This window comes from Ailuropoda melanoleuca, chromosome 2 (assembly GCF_002007445.2).
Source record: "Ailuropoda melanoleuca isolate Jingjing chromosome 2, ASM200744v2, whole genome shotgun sequence".
In the NCBI taxonomy this organism is placed as follows: Eukaryota; Metazoa; Chordata; class Mammalia; order Carnivora; family Ursidae; genus Ailuropoda; species Ailuropoda melanoleuca.
In genome coordinates, this window is record NC_048219.1 from 106682445 (window position 1) to 106694945 (window position 12501).

Sequence of the window (12501 nt, forward strand, 5' to 3'; positions counted from 1 at the left end):
TCCAAAGTAGGTCAGACTGCGGTGCTATAAATCTTAACAATTCTCTTTAATTCTCTCACTGGCTGCACTTGGGGGCTTGGAGGAAGAAGGAACTTGTCCAATTAATTAAAGAAAAATCACAGAAGAGAAAGAAAGGCTCCTGAAGTGTTGAAAATCTTCATCTCCACTTCCAATGAGTTCATCAACATGAAATTTATTATCATAAGGCTCACCGGTGCTGAGGCATTTACACAGTGGATGCTTTGCTAGTCTGCCGTGGCTGACCGCAAACATTCAATCTCCCTCCTGGTGTCTAAGAAGGAAGCTGACACAGCTCCGGAGAAAGGCCAGGACTGAGCTCCAAGAAGAGGAACCTGTTGTGAACCACACCACTCTGAGCTTGACATCCCTCCCCAGAAAGCCCAGAGAAGGGTTTTTCAAACTAAGGACTCACCAGAAGCTTGCTCGAAAGCATAGACTTTAATGGAGGCATGTGTGAGTGATGTGAACATTCATAGTCTGTGTGTGCATATTTTTCCCAAATCCAAATCCTTTCTTTTCTTTGGCCTCTAACTTACACTTCTAACTAAACTGTGGAGTGGTACAGTTGTTCCCAACCTTCCCAGAAAGTAAATAGTACAATTTTGCCACTTAATCAAAAGGTTGCCAGTTTAAAGGTTTTTTTTTTTAAAGGTTATATATTTGTGCCTTCAAAAACTTTAAATTCCTTTTCTAAATCATTACAGGCCAACAAAATCTGCAGGGTTTGAAGGGATTTTTAAAAGACCTATTGCTTATTCTCTTACCATGTCTGAGTCTGCATTATTCCAGAAAAATGACTCTTCATTAAGCTATCCTGGAAAAAAATCTTCCAGTGTTCCCCAATTAACCAATCTAGGACAACACAGTTATCGTCAACAAATTCTTCTATGTATCTAAAAGATAGAGGCCCTTTTTTAGTCTTCATCGAAAGGAAATATTATGGTATTCTATTTTATGTCTATAAAGTTATGTTCTTAACTGCATTCATCAGCTATTGCCCAAAATATGCTGCCTAATAAACAATCCCAAAATTCAGTGACATAACAGATTTATTTCTTGCTCAGGCATCTGTAGGTTGTTAGATTGACCTCAGCTATGTTGGCATAAAGTTGTGGGTGGGGACCAGGGCTGCTCCATTTGTCTCTCATTCTCCTCAAATCAGTGGTTTCCGGTGGTTTTCTGGTGGGGAAAAGCGAGAACACAGAGAATGAACCCATGCCTACCAATAGATTTAAAGTCTGTGCTCACTCTATGGATGAACTGGGTTTTTGGCAGGGGGAGGGGGAGTTGGTATTTTTAGTTTAAATAAAATACTTATTTTATATTAAAAAATAAAATAAATTCTATGTTCACTTTCCATCCACAAACATTCCTTTGGTCAAAGCAAATCACATGGCTAAGCCCAATATCAATGGAGTAAAAAAATAAACTTCACTTCTCATGGTAGGAACTATATACTCACACGTCAAAGGGTGTGGATTGAAGAACAAGTGGGAAAAATAATGTGATCTGTCACTCTAATCTTTTCTAGTTTATTTTTTTAAGTTTTTATTTAACTCCCGGTGCTCATCACAAGTACACTCCTTAATCCCCATCCACCATTTCACACATTTCCCTCCCAACTCCCCTCTGGTAACCATAAGTTTGTTCTCTATAGTTACAAGTTTGTTTCTTGGTTTGTCTCTCTATATATATATATGTATGTTTTCCCCCTGTTCATTTGTTTTGTTTCTTAAATTCCACATATGAGTGAAATCACAGGGTATTTGTCTTTCTCTGAGTGACTTATTTTGCTTAGCATTATACCTTCTAGATTCATACATGTTGTTGCAAATGGCAAGATTTTTTTATTTTATTTTTTATGGCTAAATAATATTCCATTATATATATTTATTTATATATATAAATATAAAAATATCTCAAAGGACGCTTGGGCTGCTTCCATATCTTGACTTTTACAATAATCCTGCCATAAACATAGGGGTGCTTGTATCCCTTTGAATTAGTGTTTTTGTATTCTTTGGGTAAATATCCAGTAGTGTGATTGCTGAATTGTAGGGCAGTTCTATTTTTAACTTTTTGAGGAAACTCCGTATTGTTTTCCAGAGCGGCTGCACCAGTTTGCATTCCCACCACAGGGCAAGGTGGTTCCTTTTTCTCCACATCCTCACCAACACCTGTTGTTTCTTGTGTTGTTGATTTTAGCCATTCTGACAGGTATGAGGTGGTATCCCATTATATGTTTGATTTGCATTTCCCTGATGATAAGTGATGTAGAGCATTTTTTCATGCGTTATTGGCCATTTGGAAGTCTTTTTTTGGAGAAATGTCTGTTCATGTCTTCTGCCCATTTTTAAATTGGATTATTTGTTTTTTGGGTGTTTAATCTTTTCTATTTTAAACTAAAGCAATAGCCTATCACCCTTTTAGGAACCTTAGAAGACCCACAGAATCTGAGACACTGGATTTGAATGTTGGCTTTTCTACCTATTGACTAGGAAAACTTCAGGAAATTATTCATTTTTTTCCAGGCCCAGTTGCTCAATCTGTAGAGTGGGAGAATAAATAACTTTATATGACTGTTGGAGTGACTAAATGAGTCAGTATATACATTAAGCTTAGCATAATGTGAGGTCCATAGTAAAATATGTCAGTCAGTAGTAGGGGCTCACATAGAGTCACTCAGTAGACATTTAGTGAGAATTTACTACATGTTAGGCATTTTGTTAGTATGTGATGGTACAGAGATAAATGACCCAGTCCCTGAAGATGAAGAGTACTAATTGTGCTTGAAGCAGGTCGCAGTCACTGGGATGGAAGCGCATGGGGAAGAGGCACCTGAGCATCAGGACAGGTCTCCTGGTAGACATTGTGTACAAATTGTGTTAGAAAATGAATGGGAGTTTGACAGGTAGGTGAGGAAAGGGAATTCAGGGGAGGCATTCCAGGCAGAGGAACAGCCAAAATGAATCTGGTGTGCTCAGAGGCCTGGGTCATTCAGTGGGTATGTACGAAGAAAGGGGAGAAACTGAAGAAGTATGGTTGGGACAGAAGACAAGTTCAGTTATCATAAATTTGCTTTACTAAGAAGTTAGACTATATTCCAAAGTTGTTAGCCATCCAATGGTGTTCCTACTGGAAGTATTCACTTAATGACATCTTCTCTAATTTACATTAATGCTATATTATCTCATTTAAACTCCTGTGACCTGGTATGGAGAGAAGTTTGGAATCTGTTGGAAGAGAGATCTTCAGTCATAGTTGCTGGGAGAGAGAGAGGACCCTGGTTGCACCTTCAATTCCATGAAATTTAGCAAGGGTTTAATGGTATGTCCTTCTGTGCCCAACACTCCTTGGCACTGGGGATGGAGGGGTGGGGTGGGGTGGGGTGGGGTGAAAAAATGTGAACAGACATGAGTTCTGCTTCTAGAAGTTCCAAACCTAAGGGTTGCGTTCTAGCTAAAGGAAATCCAAAGTATGTTCCATAGAATTGCTGCAGCTGTCACATATGCGTGCCTGCCAAAACGTGTTCCACCCACCTTAGGGGTTATGCTTCCTACAACACTAAGCAGAGATCCCCTCCACTGAGCAGCAGGGTGAGAGATATGCTTTTCTGGGTTCCAGCCAATGCTGGCCCTTCCTCTCCTCTCCACACTCCCCACTGTTTTCCTGAGGAAAGAAGGTGGAGTCAGTGGGGAAGGTTGAGGAATAGAAGAGGTTTGAACACATGATATGTTGCCTTTACTTTGGAAAGATAAACAGCTTTAAGGCCCAATCCTGTACCTCACGAGCATTGAAGACAGGGATTCTAAAAACCTGATTCTAGGAATGAATTAGTAATGAGTTTCTGCTGGATTTTTAGAAGTTATAGCCGTCACACAATTTAGTGGTCTTACTGCTTTTTGATGAATCCACAAGGTTTAGGTTTGTAATTCCCAAGAAATTCTGAGCTTCAAATGAAACTCTGTATTGTGTGCTAGTGAATCCTTCAGGCTAAGACTGTTCTTTCTAACAGCGGATATGCATCTCCCCCTTTAGAGCTCCCCAGCCCCTGGGAATCCCTCAGGCTGGGGCATCTTTCCCCAGGCTCCACCTCCCTAGGTCCTTGTCAAACTTTAGGCCAAAACACACTCTGCCTCTGCCACGTGAGTTTATGCCCTTCTTTCTCCCATAACTGACCCCAAGTCTTAATGCCTGGACTTCTAAGAAAATGCTCCTGCCACCTCCTCTTACAAATATCGGGCACCATTTTGTTTCATCTCACCCTAAGACATCGGGAGCAAAAGTTCAGAGACTCCCTTTAGGTCTTCTAGACCCTTTCCCACTGCCCCAGTTCAAGCCAGTGGGTGGGATTCACCCTCTTTTGTAGATGATGTTGATGGAGCTGACCCCCAACAGGAAGACTTTGGAGGCAGGCCTTGCCTTGACCTGACTCAAACAGGATCACATTTTCTAATTCTGTTCATTTTCTGCTGCAGCTGTAACAACTTACCACACACTTGGTGGTTGAAAATAGTCAAATGGATTATTTTACAGTTCTGGAGATCAGAAGCCTTAAGTGGATCTCACTGAGCTAATATCAAGGTGTCAGCAAGGCTGCAATCTTTTCTGGAGCCCCTAGGAGAGAATCCTTCTTCTTGCCTTCTCCAGCTTCTAGAAGCCACCAGCAGCCCTTGGCTAGTGGCCCCTTCCTCCATCTTCAGAGCCAGCAATGGCAGGTTGAGTCCTTCTCAATCTGCATCACCCTGGTGCTGACTCTCCTGCCTCCCACTTCCACATTAAGGACCCCATGATTACACTGGGCCCCCTGGACGATCCAGGATAATCTCCTTTTCTTCAGGTCAGCTGATTAATAAGCTGAAGTCCATCTGCTCCTTTAATTCCCCGTTGCCAGGTATCCTACCATCTTCACAGGTTCCTGGGATTAGGACAGGAACATGTTTAGGGGACCATGGTTCTACCACCCACACTAATCAACGTGAGGGAGAAGTGCCAGACAGACATTTCCCAAACATGTTTAGTGGGACAGACACAACCGGAGACAGCCAGAGGGTAGAATGCTTCCAAATCGGAAGGGCAGAGGAAATACAGGAAAGCATTTCCTCCCCCTCAACCTCTCTTATCCTCTCAATATTTCAAGTTGCCAAAAAGTGGAGGGGGGGGGGGGCTTTCCCTTTGTTTGAAGCTATTGCTCTGACGTGCTAATGATGGAGAACTTCTCTAGCCTTCAAAGAGTAGGGAGGACAGATGAGACAGGAGCTGAAGCCTGCCTTTCTGCCATCTGCCAGAGGTTACTTAACCTTGTTCTGTGGAGGTTTTCCTCATATAGTCCAAGAGGATTAGGCCATCTGCTTCCCTATCTGTAATTAGCTGCACACTTGTGCTTCTGCTACTCGTGCACTATGTTATTATGTTAGGGGTTTTTTAAGTATGATGTGCGCCTCCCTTATCTGAATTAAGACTTCCTCAGACAATGGCGTTTTCCCTCTGATTCTTAGCCCCTGCCCCACCAGTGCCTGAGAGAGGGCACTGAGCTTAGTGGATACTCAAGTGGCTATGGCATTGGCTGGTTAAGGGATCTCTGGGGAATGTTTGGAGTCCTCAAGTGGCGGTGAGGCCCCTAGCATGCTCTCACGTCCTGGGAAGAGGAGTTGCCATAAACAGGAAATTATCTGCCTTCAGTTCTCAGTCTTGTGTAAGCTGCTCGGCTTTCTAACCCAGGACAGCATGGAAGGGCTGCTAGTCATCTAGAAAAGGAGAGACTAGGAGGGGGAAAGGGGATCGTAAGCTGAGTGTGGTAATTCTCACCACTTTTTACACAAAAAGAAAAATACTGGGATGGGAGCCAGGCAGAGGAGCGGGCAGGTTCCAGCCTTAGGGTTAGGGACAACGAGGACACTGGCTTCATAGTTGAAGGGAAAGTGAACAGGTTAAAAAAAAAAGAGCAACAACTCTCTTTGCCAACTTTGTCTGGTGTCACATGCTCTTGTTATGATTTTTTTCAGCATAAGGCTAACAACCAGCATATCAACAAATTACCTGGTGGGAAAAAAATATTGAAAGAGCTTTGCTTTTAGAGAAAGCAACTGCTGCCCTAAGCACCTGCCCCAAGCACCTGCCCCAGCCCCATCTCTACTTATAGCTCCCCATCTCTAGTCCATACCCCCCTACACACCCATCCACTCATCTAAGCATGTCTCCCCCTGCCCATATGACCACCCCTCACACTCTCCACCTGTCCACACCCACTAACCTACCCCATCACCCCCATCCAGAGTCCACCTGCCTGCCCCCTACTAACCCATGCCACAACCCCCTCATCTATCTCCCACATTTTTTCCAAAGAGGAGACTCCCTCAGCAAGATGGCAAGATAAGGGGTCTTCATTCCCAATTAGGGGGACTGGAGGACTGGAGGGCAAGAGGGGAATCAGAGCATAGTCTGTGGGTCTCCCAGGGGGATTTGCCCTCACAGTGCCGGGAACCACACATCCTGCAGGGACGGTCATCTTGTCTGGATGTGTCTGCTGGGTACAGCTGACATGGGATCTGCCCCTAGTCCCCAGCCAGGATTCTGTTGTCCTGCCATTTTTTGTTGGAAAGGCAAGGGAAGCCCAAACTGAGTATTTGTAAGTCACCTGTATCATGAGACTTTAGCTAAAGCAGATTCTGTCTGGGTGTGATCATGGTGTCTGTAGATGAAGGTATTTTATTTTTGAGTATATAACTTAGTTGCATGCTATAAGATTTAAAAGGAACAAAAGGACTCGCAATGAAAAGTTTTCCCCTATCCATGACTCCAGGTACATAATTACTTCACTGGAAATCACTAATGTAATTAATTTCTTACATATCCTGCCAGAAAAATTAAATGAATACATAAGTAAACATGTTTAAGTGTTCCCTTCCTTCCCTTTTTAAATCTTATTTTTAAATTTTTTAAAATGGACTTTTTTTCCCTTTTTTTAAAAAATTGAAATATAATCAACAATGTTATATTAGTTTCAGGCGTACAACATAGTGATTCAACAATTTTATACCTTACTCAATATTCACCACTGTAAGTGTAGCTGCTGTTACCATGGGATGTTATTACAATATTATTGACTATATTCCTTATGCTGCACTTTTCATCTCTGTGACTTATTTTATAAGTAGAAGCTTAGAGCATTTTTAGGTTCAGAGCAAAACTGAGAGGTAGGTACAGAAATTTCCCATATACCCCACACCCCCACACATGCAGAGCCTCCCCTGTAACCAACATCCCCTTCCAGGTAGTACATTCATTGTAACTGATAAACCTACATTGATACATCATTATCACTCAAAGCCCATAGTTTATATTAGGGTTCCCTCTTGGTGTTGTACATTCTATGGGTTTTGACAAATGCCTATCATGTATCCATCTTTATAGTATTAAACAAAATAGTTTCACTGACCTAAAAAATTCCCTGTGCTCCCCGTATTCCCCACTGACTCCCTGGGAACCACAGAATTTTTTTTTTTTTTTTTACTGTCTCCATAGTTGGGCATTTCCAGAATGTCATATAGTTGGAACCCTACAGTATGTCGCCTTTTCGGATTGGCTTCTTTCACTTGTAATATGCATTTTAGGTTCTTCCATGTCTTTTCATGGCTTGCTAGCTCATTTCTTTTAGCACTGAATAATGTGCCCTTGTCTGGATGGACCACAGTCTATTTATCCACTCACCTACTGAAGGACATCTTGATTGCTTCCAAGCTTTGGCAATTATGAATGAAGCTGCTATAAACATCTATGTCCAGGTTCTCATGTGTTCATAAAATTTCAACTCATTTGGGTAAATACCAAGGAGTGTAATTGTGGGATTGAATGGTCTTTCCTCCTTTTTTTTTTTTTTTTTTTTTTTTTTTACCAAAACAGCAGCTTTCCACCAGTGTTCTGCATCTTGCTTTTTTCACTCATATTTTGGAGATCACTCCATATAAGTTCCAATGAATTCTTTTTTTTTTTTTTTTAAAGATTTTATTTATTTATTCGACAGAGATAGAGACAGCCAGCGAGAGAGGGAACACAAGCAGGGGGAGTGGGAGAGGAAGAAGCAGGCTCATAGCGGAGGAGCCTAATGTGGGGCTCGATCCCATAACGCCGGGATCACGCCCTGAGCCAAAGGCAGACGCTTAACCGCTGTGCCACCCAGGCACCCCCCAACGAATTCTTAATGGCAGTTTAAAAATATATATATATGGAAAGGATTATGCATCTAATCTTATGACAACCAGAACACACTTTCCTTTGGTGGCTTTCTTATGAGACATAATCAGAAAGATGAAACTTACTGCTGAGGAAGAAAACATGGTGCAAGTAGTCCATCAACCTTGAACAGCTGCGGAGGGATGATTTTCTAGAAGCAGGAACATCATCATGGGGTATGCAGGATGTACATTCATTGTAGCAGGATTTGAAAAAAGAACAAAGGATCTGGAGTCAGAAGCTGATTCAGACTCTGGCTCCCTCTCTTACTAGCTGTGTGGCTTCAGACAAGTCATTCATGAATCAGGACCCTCAGTTTCCCCAGCTATAAAATAAAGCCAAGAAAAGTGGTTCTCTCAGGTTTTGGAAGAATCAAATGAGATAGGCTGACTGGCTCTATTCATTCTCTCAGCACCATGTGCCAAATGCTGTACATCACACAGAGTTCCAGAAACTGGGATGCTGGATAGAAAGATGGCAAATTCCCCCACGCCAGTGGACCTTATGCTCTCCTGTTATGGAAAGATTGAACAAATAAGCAAATAAAAATTTTTGAGATATAGTGCTATGAAGGAAATTAAATGTGGGAGCATGAGAGTGAGTGGTTGGTTGTGGGGGGGTGGGGCCTGGGTGAGGCCTGGGTGAGAGGAGGTCAGAAAGTGGCCTGCTCGGGAGTTCCTTACAGAGCTGATCCCCCAACCATGCATAGAAGGAAGCATGTCGAGGTTGTGAGGAAATTCTCTGTGCCCACTCCATGCCAGGGAAATGCCAGCCATGGGAAGGAAGTTTCACAGAGAGACAAGCTGTCTCTCTTTCCTCAAAGTGAAGCTTCTCTTCGTGGTACTTTCTCTGCCATGAGGTGTGCCTGGGGATGATGGCACCAAGCAGGGCAGCAGAGGCTGTGGGCCTGTGTAACAGTACCCTTGACAGTGCACAGGTCTGGAACAGGAGGCCAGGGAGAGAGCCTGTCCAGCTATGGGTCTTCCTCCCATGCTGCCTCCGCAGCTGCGCCAAGCTGCTTATTTGTTCGGATTGTAGGTATTTTTCTCTGTTAACACTGCAAAGTGTTTATGTATATCTGGGCTTGTTGAATGGTGTGCGTTGAAAAGGGAAGAAACCAACTTTTATATAATGTATACACGCATACAGCAGTATGTCTAAGCTCTTACTGTACTTCCACAGCTCAGTGAGAGCAAAACAGCTTCTCAGATTCACCCTCCATTCAAAAGAAAGACTGGAGCAGCCCCAGGGGAGGCGAGAGAGGGCCGGTGTGTCTTAACCTGCAGTAAGCTAATCCAAAGAGGACTCGCCTGGACTCCTATCCCAAAATGCCCCAGAGGTTACTGAGAGGTTCCCAGCCTCAATCCAGGTTATTCCCTAGCAACCTTACAAATAGTAGTAGTAAAACCATCCTCTATTGGAGACATGCAATATACAAAGTTCTCAGGCTAAATGTGGCCCATATATGTCTAATTCTTACAACAAAATTGCAAGGATGGTACTTCTAAGGTGGGTCTTAGGAACTGGTAGGCAGGGGAGAAACCAAAAGGAGAATCTGTACCATTCTGCAAGGAAAGCTCAATTTAAGTAATGAAACTTGACAAAAGACACAAGCTAGTCAGGAGCAGAGCTGGGATCCCAGCACAGACGATCTGATGCTCAAGTCAGCATCTCTCTACCTGTAGCGCTCCATTCAGGCCCGTGTCTCCCCCCGAGAAGGCACTGGCATTGTCACATTGCTGGTCTGCTGCTCATACCAGCGTGTAAGACCACCATGTAAGCTCTGAGTGCTGCCTGCAGCATACAGGTCAACCTGGCACTATCTCTGTTGCTGTCCCCTGAGGATTCCTGCCTCTGTCCGCCCTCCGCTGACCAGCTTTGGCAAGATGGAAGACCAGGACAGAAATTATTCTGATCTTTTCTTTCTCAATCAAAACTTACCTAACCCAAAAGTAGATTAGCGGTTGCCAAAGGCCAGGTGAGTAGGGGAATGGGAGTGACCACTCATGGGTATGGGATTCCTTGTTGAGGTGATGAAAATGTTCTGGAATTAGAGAGTGGTGATGGCTGTATGGCACCGTGATTGTACTAAAAACCATTGAATTGGTCAACTGTATGGCATGTCAAACAGACTACAAGAAAGCTATTGAGAAAAAATATTCTTACCTGCCTCATCCCTCATCTTTCCATGGCTATTGGGTAATTAGGTGTGGTGAGTTTTAAATATGTCTACAAATCTTTGATACTCTTCCATTCAACAGATGGAGTTTAATTACCTTTAATAACCTTCCCCTTGAGTACGGCCTGAACTTATGACTTCATCCCAAGGAATGGCGTATGCCAGCAGTGAGAGTATAACTTCTAAGACTGGGACATGGAAGGCATTCCAGCTCCCTCTCTCTGGAATCACTCACTCTTGAGGGAAGCCCACAGCCATATTGTGAGGGTACTCAGACAGCTCCCCACAGAGGCATGTGTGGGAAGGAACTGAGGCTACCTGATAAGAATCACATGCATAAGCCAACTTGGAAGCACGCAAGGCATCACATGCAGATCGGAACACACACACCCCCACCCGCCAGCATCCTAACCACATCCTCATGAGAGACCCTGCACTGGAACTGCCAGGTAAGCCCTCCCAAATTCCTGACCCACAGAAACTGAGACACAGTAAATTTGTATGGACTTAAGCCACTGAGTTCTGGGATGATCTATTATACAGGAAACAATAACCTTAGATACGGTAAAATACTTATTATATAATTCATTAAATTATATTGGCTAACAAAGTGGACAAACACGGGTGGGTTAATGATTTTTCCTTCCAAAATAACATCTTTCTATTTTAACAGAGGAGCCCTGGAGACCCAGTGCCCCAATTCGGATGCATGGTGACAATGGTGAGCATTTCAGGCTTGGTGGCGGGCCTGTTGGGAGGTTATTTTTGGTCCAGGGCTGGGAACTTTATGTGACTTCTAATCACTCCATGCAGCCAACTGCCCGTTCTTTGTAGGAGTGTCCCTACCCATTCCTCAGGCGGCCCGGAGAGACAATTCCTGTCAGAGGCAACATGGGCAGAGACTCAATAATGTCACTGCTGTCCAAGTGACAGGAAAATGCTCTCTCTGCAGCCTCTCATTCCCCTTGCTTTTAGCGGCACCAGCTCCTTTTACTTTATCACGTCTCCCATGAATAAAGGTCAGTCATTCTCTCCTTTATCTCCTTCACTGAAGGGGTCTTTCTATTGCAGGTAAGTTATGTCTCCGCTGCCTGCTGACTTTCTTTTTTTTTTAATTTCCTCTGTCTTCTTTGACATTTGTTGCTGCTGCAGTCCTTTGGAAATCCTAGAATTCTGCTAACAATTTACCCAGAGCTGGGGATTGGAGCGTAAGAGCCCCAGAGTCCACAGCAATTACTTCAGAGTTGTTTATGCTTGGCTGAACCAGAAAAGACGCGCATGCGCATGCACACAGCACACCACCACCAAACAGCAAAAAGGCGAGCATAATGGCTCACCAGGGTAAGTGTCACCATCGACAGGCTTTCCTCCTCACCCTGAGGGCTGAGGGTTATCACTGTATAACAAAAACCAAAACCATTTGTAAGAGATGAAAAATAATCTCTGAAGCCCATAATATCTCCTTTGCTGTAATCTTTACCTTCCAATGTTTCGTTTCTCCATCTGCTTTGCATATGTTCAAGAGTTTTCCATTTTTCACTAAAAGTGTAAAGAATTGCTCAGTATCCCCAGTTACTAACTCCAGGGTTTGCGTTTCCTGGTTTCATTGCTAAACCTCTTTTAGAAACCATGAACTGTATTGTGGCCCCAGGGTTCCCATATTGGGCCCTGGGGTGCCTCAGAGCACTGTGGGTAACTCATTTTACCTTTATTGATGGAAATGCAGCGAGGCTCAATGTTGAAGGACAGTAGCCTGAGATAGTTCACAGTTTAGTGTTAGACCCAACTGTATTCTTTTTGATAATATCATGTGTTCGCAAAGCTGGGGTTTTGGTGAACATGATGATAACAAGGAAATGTCACCCCAAATTCAATGAGGAGCAGAAAATGAAAATGGCAGTTCCCAATCTGATTCCAAGGTTTGAGAAATTGTATAGTGTCCAACAGATACATATGTCCGATTCATAAGGAATTGTGATCTTTTACAAATCGAATGATAATACTAGGTTTTCCTTTAACTTATTTGTACTTTTTTCAAATGGTAATAATTGTTGGACATAAATACCTAC

The 12501-nt window shown here is 43.2% G+C and overlaps 1 long non-coding RNA gene across 1 annotated transcript in view; it reads right to left on the reverse strand.

Moving 5' to 3' along the window:
* Positions 1–807: 807 nt before the first annotated feature.
* Positions 808–12501, reverse strand: part of LOC117801062 — a 37638-nt gene continuing 25944 nt past the window's right edge. Inside the window, exons 3-4 of the long non-coding RNA XR_004623444.1 lie at positions 8340–8404; positions 808–1200 (exon numbers count right to left, since the gene is read on the reverse strand). This is a non-coding gene — a long non-coding RNA (uncharacterized LOC117801062). The remainder of the gene's footprint in view (positions 1201–8339; positions 8405–12501) is intronic.